This window comes from Sciurus carolinensis, chromosome 1, assembly GCF_902686445.1.
Source record: "Sciurus carolinensis chromosome 1, mSciCar1.2, whole genome shotgun sequence".
In the NCBI taxonomy this organism is placed as follows: domain Eukaryota; kingdom Metazoa; phylum Chordata; class Mammalia; order Rodentia; family Sciuridae; genus Sciurus; species Sciurus carolinensis.
This window is the reverse complement of record NC_062213.1, coordinates 18,156,645-18,171,037: the sequence shown is the minus strand read 5'-3', so window position 1 is coordinate 18,171,037 and position 14,393 is coordinate 18,156,645. Positions and strand designations below refer to the sequence as shown.

The 14,393-nt window shown below is 42.7% G+C and overlaps 1 protein-coding gene across 1 annotated transcript in view; it reads left to right on the top strand.

The window, feature by feature from the left end:
* The window catches only part of Zhx2 (zinc fingers and homeoboxes 2), a 160,909-nt gene extending 147,290 nt beyond the window's left edge, over positions 1-13,619 (top strand). The window contains exon 4 of the mRNA XM_047545164.1: positions 12,371-13,619. The gene's annotated coding sequence lies outside the window, so the exon portion shown is untranslated. The remainder of the gene's footprint in view (positions 1-12,370) is intronic.
* Positions 13,620-14,393: the final 774 nt, after the last annotated feature.

The following is a 14,393-nucleotide window of genomic DNA, read 5'->3' as shown; positions in this document are numbered from 1 at the left end:
ACCCAAAAATAAGAGAGAGAAAATTCCTCTAGAGAAACTACTATTAAACTGCAGGAAGGTTTCTTCCCAACAAAACAGGAGCCAGATGACAATGTAATGAATGGTTAACAGGCGACAGGCACTCAGTAAACAAGCTCTCCAGACAACTGTGGGAGACTCTCTAGGTGACGGATAAAAATCCTGGTTCCAGGACCCCAGGCTGCACCCCCAGGTCAGGATTTCTGGCACAATACTTAAAACATCCATTTTAACCCAAGCCTGGGCACTACTCCCTCAGGGTGAGGATCTCAGCATGCCACCACGGTCCCCAGGGTGTCAGTGTGCAGTGTGATGTTGCTCAAAGGAAGCTGGATGGAGAAGTGGGGCTGGGTCTTGAGAGAAAATGGTGCCTGACACGTGGAACCAGCCCAGAATACTTTGGAAGCCATCTTGCCTTTTGTCCCCTCCTCAAACTCTGCTGAGCCCCTCCTCGGGGACATCACAGGGAACAAGATAAGCAGTAAGTGGAAAACTACAGGAGCTGCTAAAGACAGCATGAGACTTCAGATTCAACCTTGCGATGTTGCCAATTGTCAATTATTACTATGAAAAAAGGAGTGGGGTGGTTTAAAAAAAAGAAAGGATAGTCACCGTCTCAGCATCTCAGTGTTTGCTTTTCTCTCGTGGAATGCACTGTCACTCTCTCCCAAAGCCCCAGGGCCTTCGGGGAAACCTTCCAGAGAAAATTAAATAAAGACAGATGAAAAAAATTCTAATTTCCCCCCAATGCATAAAACGCTAGGGAAGGTTTGCTGAAGAACTAGTGCTGTCAGTGTGCCCGTCACCCCCAAGGCAGGTGTGGAGGTCAGGGGTTCCCTGTCCTGGGCCGTGTTCATGGGGGTGTCAACCTGGACGTCGCTGTTACAGGAATGTCCCAATAGGACCCACGTGGAAATGAGCCCAGTGGCCTTGCAGTTTCCTCCAAAGCTGAGATTCGGTGCTGTAGGATGAGGTGACCCATCAGGGTGTGAGTTCACTGCTGGAGAATCCGTCTGATCGGGCGATAAGACCCCCCAGAGCCGCCCAAGGGAATGAGCAGGAGACATGCTGTCGAAGCATGGTGGTATTCTGTAACGGAACAACAAAGCCCTGAATTGGGGATTTTGTCCTCGACCCATGTAGCTGCCATCACGCCGACAGCACCAGGCTGGCTTCCCATTGTCCCTTGATTTAGGTTCATTGAGGATCCTGTGCAGACTCGGCACTGCAGGAAGGGGCAGCAGGGGCCAGCCGTGAACTCGATGGGCACTGTCCACTCCTCACAGCCTCACATCCACGTACAATCAGTCACCCAGGCGATCTGAAGTCAGCAGGTGGCAGGGGCCTGAGAAGCCCTGTGCAGGAATGTCTGGCAGCTCTGGCAGCCTCCAGGAGGAAGACCTTCCTGGGAAAGTGCCCTGCTGCCTGAGGGGAAGGGGTGGGCCTCCGCGGTGTCCCTGGGGGAGGACCACGCGTGCGCCAACGTCCAGGAGACAGAAGCTTGGCCGCGAGCAGGTGAATCCACAGTGGTGGAGCAGAACCAGGGGAGAGTGTCCCCAGCAGGGCCAGAGCAGGATTCTGGGGGGCCTGGGCTTTTTCCCAGGCCACTGGTAAAGGCAGCAAAGGGAATAACCAGAGTGACACAAAATGTCACCCTGCAGTGTGGGACAATGGCCTCAACCAGCTGTGCCAGGGCATCTATCTGCTCAGGAGTCTGAGACGGAAACACATTCAAGAAAGGTTGTTTGCTTGTGCAAGAGAATGCAGGGGTCAGAGGTCATTTTATCTGTGCTGCTTCCTCCAATGTGAACCCCGTGGGGCCGCGAGTGACACCAGCCCCGGCCGTTGTCCCAGTCACTGAGCTCCCCACACTTCAGCCCACTGGGCTTGGGCCATGAGCAGATGCCCCTGGAGGGGGCAGGGTCCCTAGCCTCCCAAGCATCTCCCTAGCCTTCCCTGGAGAGTGCCACCAGCTCCAGTAGCCTAAGCCCTGCCCAGTGCCACACACCTGGGAAAGGTGAGAAGTCCAGGTGTTCTGAGGATGAGAATGTCACTGGGATCTCTGCAGAGAGGAAAAAAAAACAGGCTTATCTCCCTTCTGTCTCCCTTTTCCTGTGTCGCCCTTTCCGCCTGCAATCGGTTCTTTTGTTTTAAAGCCTCATTCGCGCTAGGGATCCAACCCAGAGCCCGCCGCGTGCTGGACAGGTGCTCCACCACCGAGCTACATCCTCAGCCCTTTCTACTTTTTGAGACAGGATCTTGCTAAATTGCTGAGTCTGACCTCCAGCTTGGGATCCTGCTGCTTCAGCCTCCGAAGTGGTTGGGATTACAGGAGTGGCCACTGTACCCAGCTAGCATCTTTTTTAAATTAATATACATAATTGCAGGATCACGCATGTTTTCATCCATAAGAAATTACACAAGGAATCAGGAAAACGCCTTGCTGAATGGAGAGCTTCTTTCATATAGAGCTTTACCTAGAAAGTAAGAGTTTGGGCCATGCACTTAAAGAGACACAGTTGTGCTGGGCGCAGTGGCGCCCACCTGTAATCCCAGCAGTTCAGGAGGCTGAGGCAGGAGGACCACAGAGCAAGCCAGCCTCAGCAACTTAGTGAGGCCCTAAGCAACTTAGTGAGACCCTGTCTTTAAATAAAAAATATAAAGGTCTGGGGATGTAGCTCAGTGGTAAAGCACCCCTGTGTTTGATACTTGGTACCAAAATAAAAGAAAGAAAAGAGAGTTTCTTGTCATTATAAGAGAGAGAAAATATGTATACTCACATGCATAAACAAGGAAGTTCCCTTACATATAAAGCTCTAATTTTACATCTAGCCTTCCTCCAGAAAAATAAAGCAATATTTCTTGAGCCCCTATCATCTCTGTTTTGCATCCCTCATGTGTAACCTCCCCCATCAGTTCTGTACAACAGAAGTGGGGTTCAGGGGGGTTAAGGAACCAACCTCAGCACCCAGCTGGGAAGAGGCAGATCCTGGTTCCCAGCTGTCTCAACTCCAGAGCTCTCTCCATTCTGCACCACAGTCCTGCGCCAATCTGGACTCTTCTGCCAGACCAGGAGAAATAAGAACGGTGGCTGCCTGTTCTCCCACCCTGGGCCTCGTTTCCTGGGGTCTGAGGAACTATCCAAGTACACATCCCACCAGGGTAGCCTCCCTGCCGGAGGGAGCGAAGCCATTTGCTGGGAAAACCCTGTTCCTTGGTGCACAGGAGGAACCTGGCTGTGGTCCACTGTGCCCATCCACAGGGCACACGCGACTCTGCCCAGATGGGCAATAAGGCATGTGGTCCTCACTGTGTGCCCCAGCCCCCCACCTCTGAAGCAGACGCGCTCTTTCCTCGGCCAGGTGGCTCCATGCAGGCAGACTGCATGACCTGGACCCGCATCAGGTCTGGAGAGGTGCGATTAAGAGCCAGGCGGCTCTGCAGTTGGACTGGCCTAATGGGAAGCGTGGCATTGAATCTCTCTGAGCCTCAGTTTCTTTGCTGTAGAGTGGGCCTCACAGTCGCCATCCTGCCAGGGCACTGGAAGGAGTAAAAAGAGATGATTGTGTTATCACTTAGCCTTGGGCCTGGCTCGTGTTAACTGTGAGAGAAACATCAGCTACAGTCACTCTTGCTACCGCCATGCTTGTTCTCGGTTCTGACTATTCCGCTGAGGTCCTGTGGCCCAGGGCAATCACCTTTGCTCCCCCGGCTTCCATTCCACTCATGCAATGAGTGATGTGGCAACATCACCTAATAAGGATGGTGATGGGTGACTTTGGCTAGATTCCTTGCAGGTCAAACCAGATCCCAAGGACGTCCCTGGAATCTGATTTCATCCACAGACTTTTCTTTTACAAGTTGGTTTCTCAATAACAGTTCAGCCTTACTCACAGAGTTGTTGAGGGGACATGGGTGTGCTTAACATTCAGAATGAAGGACGTTATGGGTGACTTGCTGATACCTTTGACTAAGAAGTTTGCTCTTCTTGCTCTTGGTCCCCTCTACAAAAATCACCTCTCAGCCAGAGAGTGCCCAAGCCGTAACATGGCCTTACCAGAAGGGAGGCAAAGAAAAGTCGTGGCTTCGGGGATCCCCAGATCTGACATACCTCTAGCCTGTCCTGGAATGCTGGCTGTATTCTTCACAACTGAGCTTCTTTGGATTCCTTTCCTAGAATCTCTGGATGCTGGGAGCCAACAGAAGTAAAAATGGAGATGTGACTTAGTATCCTAGAACTCCATAACGTAGCACAGTCCAGGTGGTTTAAATAGTAGAAACGTGTTCTCTCACAGTTCTGGAGATTGGCAGGCTCTTTCTGGGGGCAAGGGCACCCAGGGTGTCTGATCCAGGCGTCTCCTGCTTGCTGGCGACTGCTGGCAGTCCCTGGCCTGCCTTGGCTTGTGTACACATCATCCTGATCTCCGCCTGTCTTCTCATGGCCTTCTCCCCTGTGTGGGTCCTTCCTTTGTCTGTCTCTGGGTCCACATTTCCCCTCTATATAAGGACACTAGTCCTGTTAGATGAGGGTCGACCCTGATGACCTCATAACCCAATTACTTTTGTGAAGGTATTTCCAGGTAGTTACACTCTGAGTACTGAGGATTAGGGCTTCAATTATGTTTTATATGCTTTTGGAGGGACACATTCAACCCATAGGAAGGTCCTTGAACTACTTTCATGACTTAGGAGTAATATAAGAATTAAACTTTCTCCTTACTGACTTCTAATAAGTACCATTTGTTAAGAGCACAGGATCTAGAGCTTACCAGGGTTTTATCCCACCTCTGCTTACAAATAGTGTGATCTTGGGTAACTAATTATTCTCTCTGTGTTCAAATTCCTCACCTGTAAAATGGGAATAATATCTATACTTCTTAGGGTTGATATAAGCATTAAATAAAAATATACTTTATGTAGTCGTAGTGCATCTTTTTTATTTTTTATTTGTTCTTATTAGTTATACATGATAGAATTTTTGACATATTATACATATATGGAGTATAACTTCTCATTCTTTGGGTTGTACATGATGTAGAATTACATTGATCATGTAATCATATATGCACATTGGATAGTAATGTCCAATTCATTCTACTATCTTTCCTATTGCCATTCCCTGACCCTTCCCTTCATTCCTCTTTGTCTAATCCATAATACTTCTATTCTTCCCTACCTGCCCCCATTGTGAGTTAGCATCCACATATCAGAGAAAATATTCAGCCTTTGTTTTTTGGGGATTGGCTTATTTCACTTAGCATGATATTCTCCAACTCCACTCACTTACCAGCAAATGCCATAATTTCATTTTTCTTTAAAGATGAGTAATATTCCGTTGTGTATATATGCCACATTTCCTTTATCCATTCATCTTTTGAAGGGCACCTAGGTTAGTTCCATAGTTTAGCTATTGTGAATTGAGCTGCTGTACATATTGGTGTGACTGTGTCACTGTAGTATGCTAATTTTAAGTCCTTTGGGTATAAACTGAGGAGTGACATATCTGGGTCAAATGGTGTTTCCTTTCCAAGTTTTCTGAGGAATCTCCATACTGCTTTCCAGAGTGGTTTTACCAATCTGTAATCCCACCGGTAATGTATGAGTGTACCTTTTGCCCCACATCCTCGCCAACATTTATTGTTGCTTGTATCCTTGATCATTGCCATTCTGACTGGCGTGAGATGACATCTCAATGTAGTTTTAATTTGCATTTCTCTAATTGCTAGAGATGTTGAATAGTTTTTCATGTATTTGTCAACTGATCGTATTTCTTCTATTAAGTGTCTGTTCAGTTCCTTAGTCCATTTATTGATTGGGTTATTTGGTGTTTTGGTGAAGTTTTTTGAGTTTTTAATCATCCTGGAGATTAATGCTGTATGAGGTGCAGGTGGCAAAGATTTTCTCCCATTCTGTAAGTTCTCTCTTCATGTTCTTGATTGTTCCCTTTGCTGTGAAGAAGCTTTTTAGTTTTATTCCATCCCATTTGCTGATTCTTGATTTTACTTCTTGTGCTTTAGGAGTCTTGTTAAGGAAATCAGTTCCTAAACAAATATGGTACAGACTTGGGCCTACTTTTTCTTCTATCATGCACAAGGACTTTGTTCTAATGCCTAAATCCTAAATCCACTTTAAGTTTTATGCAGGGTGAGAGATAGGGATCTAATTTCATTTTGCTATATATGGATTTCCAGTTTTCCCAGCACCATTTGTTGAATAGGCTATCTTTTCTCTTGTGTTTTTGGCACCTTTATCTAGTATGAGATATCTATATTTATGTGGGTTTGTCTCTATGTCTTCTATTCTGTACCATTGGTCTTCACATCTGTTTTGGTGCCAATAACATGCCATTTTTGTTACTATAGCTCTGTAGTATAATTTAAGGCCTGGTATTGTGATACCTCCTGCTTTACTTTTCTTGCTAAGGATTTCTTTGGCTACTCTGGGTCTCTTACTTTTCCAAATTAATTTCACGACCACTTTTTATATTTCTATGAAGAATGTATTGGGATTTTAATGGGAATTGCATTAAATCTATATAGCACTTTTGGTAGTACAGCCATTTTGACAATGTTAACTCTGTCTATCCAAGAGAATGAAAGATCTTTCCATCTCCTAAGTTCTTCTTCAATTTCTTTCTTTAATGTACTGTGGTTTTCATTGTGAAGATCTTTTACCTCTTTTGTTAGATTGATTCCCAAATAGTTCTTTTTTCAGGCTACTGTGGATAGGGTAGTTTTCCTAATTTCTCTTTCAGTAGATTCATCACTGATGTATAGAAACACAACTGATTTATGTGTATTAATTTTATATCCTGCTACTTTGGTGAATTCATTTATGAGTTCTAGAAGTTTTCTGGTAGAATTTTTGGGGACTTCTAAATATAGAATCTTGTCGTTGGCAAATAGAAATAGTTTGAGTTCTTCTTTTCCTATTTGTATCCCTTTAATTTCTTTCTTCCGTCTAAATGCTCTGGCTAGAGTTTCAAGGACAATGTTGAATAAAAGTGGTGAAAGAGGACATCCTTGTCTTATTCAAATTTTTAGGGGGAATGCTTTCAACTTTTCTCCATTTAGAATGATGTTGGCCTTGGGTTTAGCATATATAGCTTTTAGAATGCTAAGGTATGTTCCTACCATTCATAGTTTTTCTAGTGTTTTGAACATGAAGGGGTGCTGTATTTTGTCAAATGCTTGTTCTGCTTCTATTGAGATGGTCATATGATTCTTGTCTTTAAATCTATTGATGTGGTGAATTACTTTTATTGATTCTGTATGTTGAACCAACCTTGCATCGCTGGGATGTACCCCACTTGATCGTAGTGCACTATCTTTTTAATACTTTTTTATGTGACTTGCCAGAATTTTATTGAGAATTTTTGCATCTATGTTCATCAGGGATATAGATCTGAAGTTTTATTTCCTTGATGTGTCTTTGTCTGGTTTTGGTATCAGGATGATACTAGCTTCATAGAATGAATTTGGAAGGGTTCCTTCATTTTCTATTTCATGGAATAAAAATTACTGGTGTTAATTCTTCTTTGAAGATCTTGTAGAACTCAGTTGAGAATCCATCTGGTCCTGGGCTTTTCTTAGTTGGTAAGCTTTTGATGGTATTTTCTATTTAATGGCTTGAAATTGCTCTGTTTAAATTGTGTGTGTCCTCCTGATTCAGTTTGGGTAGATCAGATGTCTCTAGAAATGTGTTGATGTCTTCATGATTTTTTATTTTATTTAGAGTATAAATTTTCAAAATAATTTCTGATTATTGTCTGTATTTCAATAATGTCCATCATGATGTTTCCTTTTTTATCATGAATTTTTATAATTTGAGTTTTCTCTTTCTCTTCATTAGCATGGTTAAGGGTTTATCAATTTTATTCACTTTTTCAAAGAACCATCTTTTTGTTTTATCAATTTTTTTGAATTGTTGCTTTTGTTTCATTTTCATTGATTTCATCTCTGATTTTAATTATTTTCTGACTTCTAATGCTTTTGGTTTTGATTTATCTTTTTCTAGAACTTTGAGATGTAATGTTAGGTTATTTATTTGGCTATTTTCTATTCTTTTAATGAGTGAGCTCAATGCAATGAACTTTCCTCTTAGAACCCCCTTCATAGTGTCCCAGAGATTTTGATATGTTGTGTTGCTATTCTCATTAATGTCTAAGAGTTTTTTATTTCACCTCTAATTTATTCAACTATCCATTGGTCATTCAGTAGCATATTACTTAGTCTCCAGGGATTAGAGTAGATTCTATTTTTTATTTTATCATTGATTTTTAATTTCACTTCATTATGATTTGATCAAATGCAGGGTATTATCTCTATTTTTTTTTATTTGTTAAGAGTTGCTTTGTAGCATAAGGTATGGTCTATTTTAGAGAAGGATTTGTGTGCTCCTGGGAAGAAAGTAAATTCAATCACTGATGGATGAAATACTCTGTATATGTCTGTTAAGTCTAAATTATTGATTATATTATTTAGTTCTATAGTTTATTTGTTTAGTTTTTGTTTGAAGGATGTATCCAGTGATGAGAGAGATGTATTATTGTGTTGTGGTCTATTGTATTCTTAACATTGAAAAGGGTTTGTTTGATGTACATAGATTCTCCATTGTATAGAGCATAAATATTTACTCTTGTTATGTCATGTTGATGTATAATTCCTTTAAGCAGTATGAAATGTCCTTCTTTGTCCCTTCTGATTAACTTTGACTTGAAGTCCACTTTATCTGATAAGAGGATAGAAAACCCTGCTTGTTTATGAAGTCCATGTGAGTGATATGTTTTTCCCATCCTTTCACCTTCAATCTGTGAATGTCTTTTCCTACAAGGTGAGTCTCTTAGAGATGGTGTATTGTTGGGTCTTGTTTTTTAATTCAGTCTGCCAGTCTATATCTTTTGATTGATGAGTTTAGGCCATTTACATTCAAAGTTATTATTGAGATATGATTTGTATTCCTAGTCATTTTGGTTTATTTCTGGTTTTTAATTTGAGTTAGTTTCTCCTTTGATTGACTCTCCCGTTAGGGGGTTCCTCCCTTTGCTGGTTTTCACCGTTATTTTTCATTTCATCTTCATGGAATATTTTGCTGAGAATGTTCTGTAGTGCAGGGTTTCTAGTTGTGAATTCTTTTAATATTTTTTCATCATGGAATGTTTTTATTTCATCTTCATATTGGAAGCTTAATTTTGCTGGGTATAGTATTCTTGGTTGGCAACCATTTTCTTTCAGAGCTTGGTATATGTTATTCCAGGACCTTCTAGCTTTGAGGGTCTGGGTTGAGAAATCAACTGAGATCCATATTGGTTTCCCTCTAAATGTAATCTGACAGTTTTCTCTGGCAGCCTTTAAAATTCCATCCTTATTCTGTATGTTAGGCATTTTCATAATAATGTGGCTTGATGTGGGTCTATTGTAATTTTGTATATTTGGGGTCCTGTAAGCCACCTGTATTTGATTTTCCATTTCATTCTTTAGGTTTGGGAAATTTTCTGATATTATTTCATTGAAAAGATTGTGCACTCCTTTGGTTTTTATCTGTGCATCTTCATCTATCCCAATAAATCTTAACTTTGGTCTTTTCATGTAATCCCATATTTCTTGGAAGTTCTGTTCATGGTCTCTTCACATCTTTTCTTCATGACCAACTTTATTTACAAGATTATATATTTTGTCTTCATTGCCTGAAACTCTGACCTCCAAGTGGTCTAGTCTGTTGGTGATGCTTTTTATTGAACTTTGAATTTGGTTTATTGATTCCTTCATTTCAGAGATTTCTGCTTAATTTCTTTTCAGAATCTCTCTTTATTGAAGTGATCTGTCATCTCCTGAATTTTCTCTCTGATTTCATTCCTTAAATAGTCCTTTACTTTATGACTCAGTTTAACTATGTACATTCTAAGCTCCTTCTCTTACATTTCTTCCACTGTGGCATTAATGGATCCTATTATTGGAGCATCTTGGATTGTTTGGGGCAATTTTTTCCCTTGTTTTTCATGTTGTTTGTGTGTCTGCCCATCTAGCAGTATAGATCTGAGACTATGTAGTTTCTACCCTATAGACTTATAGTGTCCCTGAAGATTTCCAGTACCATGCCATTAAGGAGGAGACAAATAATAACAGCAAACAATGCAAATAATACACAACATTAAACCAAATAACTCTTACTAGAACATCTACAGTTTTGTCTCAATGAACAGAAATGGTATGTTCAGTTATTGCCTACAATAAAAACAGTAAGTTTGCCAGGGGTTTACAATTTTCAATGGTGGACAAAGAGAGAATAGGAGTGATAGGGTGTGATGTTTAGGAGGAAGGAGGAGAGAAGATAGAAGTAAAAAATTAAAGGAAGAGTGAAGGAGGAAATAATAGAGGTAAACTGATAGCAGGAGAAAAGAGAATCAAGGGAAATAGATAAGTGAGAGAAAAAACATAAACAAAGCAATTTTTTTAAAGTAGAAAGAAAAAAGAAAGAGAAAAGAATAAAAATAAAAGAGTACAAAACAAAATCTAAATATACTACCCACACATCTTAGTCCTCAATAAACTAATGCATGAAAATATTTGGTTCCAAAAATGGTAGAAATGTGAGAGAAAAATTAAAAAGAAAAGAAAAAAGATCTCAATGAAAAATTGAACAATTGTTTCTGTTGGAGATCAAAAGTTTCTCAGTTTCCCTTCTCAGTATTTAAGTGGGGTTGTCTGGAGTTTGACACTTGCTTCACCCTCAGGGTGGGTGAAGCTAGGGTGGGTGGGGTTGCTAGGGTGAAAGAGGTAATGCCATAAGGGGAACTCCTGGAGGCAGGTGTAAGCTTAGGTGGGCTCCAGGCTCTTCACTGAATGCCAATTGGTCTGGAGATTTTAAATCAGTGCACCATTAGAGTCCAGCAATTGCCGGTCCACACTGGAAGACTGCACCCCAGGAACCTCCTTTGGGTTCCACTTGTGTGGTATAGGAGCCAGTTCTTAGCCCACTATATCACCTGTTGGACCCCACAATTCCTGGTCTCTGATTCAGTCTCCAAACTCAATCTCTCCCATCCCTGCCCTTTAGAATTCTTGGTCAGGCACTCTCCCAGCTGGTCCTACAAGCAGCTGGATTAGAGGGGAAGGGGGAAGCCAGGTGGGTTTCTGCGACCAGTTGTCCCGTGTGTAAACCTTGATTTTCTCCATGCTTGATTTTCTCCTGGTCATTTAGGCACATTCTCTGTCATGCAGTGTGGGTTCCCCTAGCTTATTTTTCAAGCCAGACTCAGGTCTGCCAGAAATCAGCTCCCCTAGATGCCAACCCCCATGCCACAGCTACAGAATGGTTCCTTCCACTGCCCTCTGCATGTCATTGGGAGAGATGGTGGCTTTTTTTTCCCATAGAAGGAGTACACCTTACTGTTTAGTCAGGCAGTGACTCTGATCTCTTAACTGTCCATACCCTGATATGCTTCAGTTCCCCCAAGAATGAGGGTTCCTTTAATTTCCTTATTGTTTTACTGCATTCACAGAGGGATGGTTCTGGTTTGTGCCTCCAACCACTGCCACAGTTGTGGCACTGGAAATTTCTTCACCATTTTATTATATTCAATCTCTTGAGTCCCCAATCTGCTTTGAGCTTCCAGTATTAAATCCCAAAAGAGTCCCTCATAAGTTTTGTTCATTCACCCACCTTTTTGAAAAGCTACCTGTCTGCTTTTCTTGGTTTCATGCCATAGCACTGCCAGGGAAGTATCTCCCTATTCCACCATCTTCCTTTCCTCCTACGTAGTGCATCTTATTATTACCATTATATATCCTATCCTGTTTGGAAAAGGCTCCATCTAACAAAAGCATATAAAATACTGTTACCATATGCCAGGCACTCCTCCCAAGGCTGCTGTACATATCAACTTTTTGAATCATTTTGGGATGATGAGGTAGATATTATTGTCATCCCTGTGTTACAAAAACTAAGCCCTGGAGAGGTTAAGTCACATGGGTACAACCCCACAGCCACTAAATGGGAAAATCAGGACCTGAGTTCAGGTTTGTGTGATTCCAGGACCTTTTAGAAGCCACTGAGACTCATGCCTCCCCAGGAGTAGTAAAAGGGTCTCATGATAGTGAAGAGAGTCACAGGCCACCACCTTCCCTTACCCAGAAAGCCATTCAGTTTTCAAAGGCCTGACTCTGAAGACATTCCCTAGAATGTCACTCTGTGCTCAGGACTCACTCCTTTCTTAAAACTAGCCCCAAACTTGAATGGCATCTGACCCTCTTCCAAGCCCTGGAGTTCCCCACCCCAGGAGGGCTGCCTTCCACCCCAACAAATGACAGTCCCCTCCCTGACGCCTTGTCTCTGGTATGTGTCATCCTTCTAGGGAAGTGCAGCAGAACCTCTGTGCTGATAAAGGGGACACTCTGTCTTTGAAGAATGAAGAGAACTTCTGGGCCATGGGCCACCTCGCCAGCGACTCCAAGTGGAACTGTTGAGCCCGCGTGTGCCTGGAGGGTGCAGGAACCCCAGCCACCAACGCACCTCCCAGAGAGCCAGTGGGAATTGTTCATAATAGTGCCAAAGTCCTACACTGCGTTTTCAATGGGTCCCTGTACATAGTTTGCTCCACTGCCCTGGTCCCCGCCTCTTGCTATACTGGAACTGATTTGTACAATGTGGGAACTTTGTTACCTTTTTAATGGAGGGCCACTTCCTTTCCCAGCACTTCCATTGTCAGACTTTTTCCAGGAAGGGGGGCTAACCACATTACTTTTCCCTTTTCTCTTTTTCTGTTTTTATTTTATTAACTGGGGGAGGGAGTATTAGTATTAGTGCCATTATATCTACTGGACTTTAGGTAGGGAGAATTTCTCTTTAAATGATGGTAGTTTGAAATTTGGAAGATGTCTTGGTGGGAAGGACTGAGGTTGGGCCTCTGTCTCAGCCCCAAGTGGGCTTCAGACATCAGATCTTCCACATCAAACCCCTTCCCAGTTCTTCCCAGCTGCCTTGCGGGTCCCCGCCTTAGCCACATGCAGGCCTTTTGAACTGCTAAGAGGGGGGTCTGACTTCTCAACCCCTTGGCCTCTTCTGCAGCACTGGGAGACTGGGTAGCAGGTGGCTGTCCTCTTTAAGCACCTTTTTAAATACCAGCAGAAAGGGCTCCCATGATTGTTAACATCACCATTACACTTACAAAATTAAAACAAAAATGATCTTCCTCTCTAGATGGTACACAGATGAGAAGCTTTGGTTTTCATTTCTCTTCTCAACTGCCTTTATTGGTGTGGTGTTTGACAAGATTTCAGCTTGAAGCCTCACCATGAATTGATTTTTTGTTTGTTTGTTTTTGTGTGTGTGTGTGTGTATTTGTTTTGGGTCAATTTTAGATACCTGAGTGCACTTTTTTTTTTTTAAGTTAGTCCTAACTTTTAAAGGAAAACCAAGAGACATATTTGGTGTAAATGTTGCAATATGAATTATGTTTGCAATCCCTTTTCTTTCCCACCCCTCCCCTTCGAGTACACTGCACAAATAAAATACTAGGGAGTTTGAATCAAAACCAGTTTTTCTAACTTGTTGCTCATTTGTTGGAACTCAATAAAGCAAAGACTAAACATTTTTATAACCTTTTCCTCTGTTCCTCATTCTTCATTTCTGCCTGCTCCCTAGAGCTCAGCCTGGGTTTCCACTCAGCCACCTCCCAGTCCAAATTTGTTTGGGGCCACATTTCTTGTTTTCCATATTGGGGAGGTCCAACTTTACAAGCCAGGTTTTAAAAGCAGGATGCTGTGGTTGGACTCTTCATCACATCTCTGATGGAGAGGAGGAAGTTAAGGCCTCCCTTCTCCAGGGCCGAGGAAAATTGATCCTTCGCATACTGTGGAGAAGAACAGCGGAGTGGGAATGAGAAGACCTTCAACCCCCAGCTGGCCGTTGGGTGACCCAAGGTAAGTCCCCTTCCCTGGGCTGCTGGTGACTGGCAACTGGAAGAATACCATTCCTCCAGAGGGTCAGAGTTGACCCATCGTCAGAGTCAAGCAGGCACCAGAATCAGGTCAGGGGGTGGTGGTGATGGGGGACTGAGAATGTGTGCGGCTTACAAGGCCCCAAGGAGGCTGCTGCCGCTGGTCCAGACACCTCACTTTGGGAACCACAGGTCTAGCTGTTGCTTTTTTTACAGGAATTTACACAGTTGGGTCCATTTTATCTAAAGAAATCATGTGTTTTGTTTATTCTTCAGATGAGAGGAAAGACTCCACTTTCCAAATATAGGAAATACTAAAAAATCAAATTCAGAAGAACCTGGCCTCCTCTGGAAGACACCCTTGGTCTCCCCCACTGAAGTCCTTGCTCCCTCCTGTGGGGTCCTGTGATACAATCTGTCTCTTCTCATTGCACAGCTT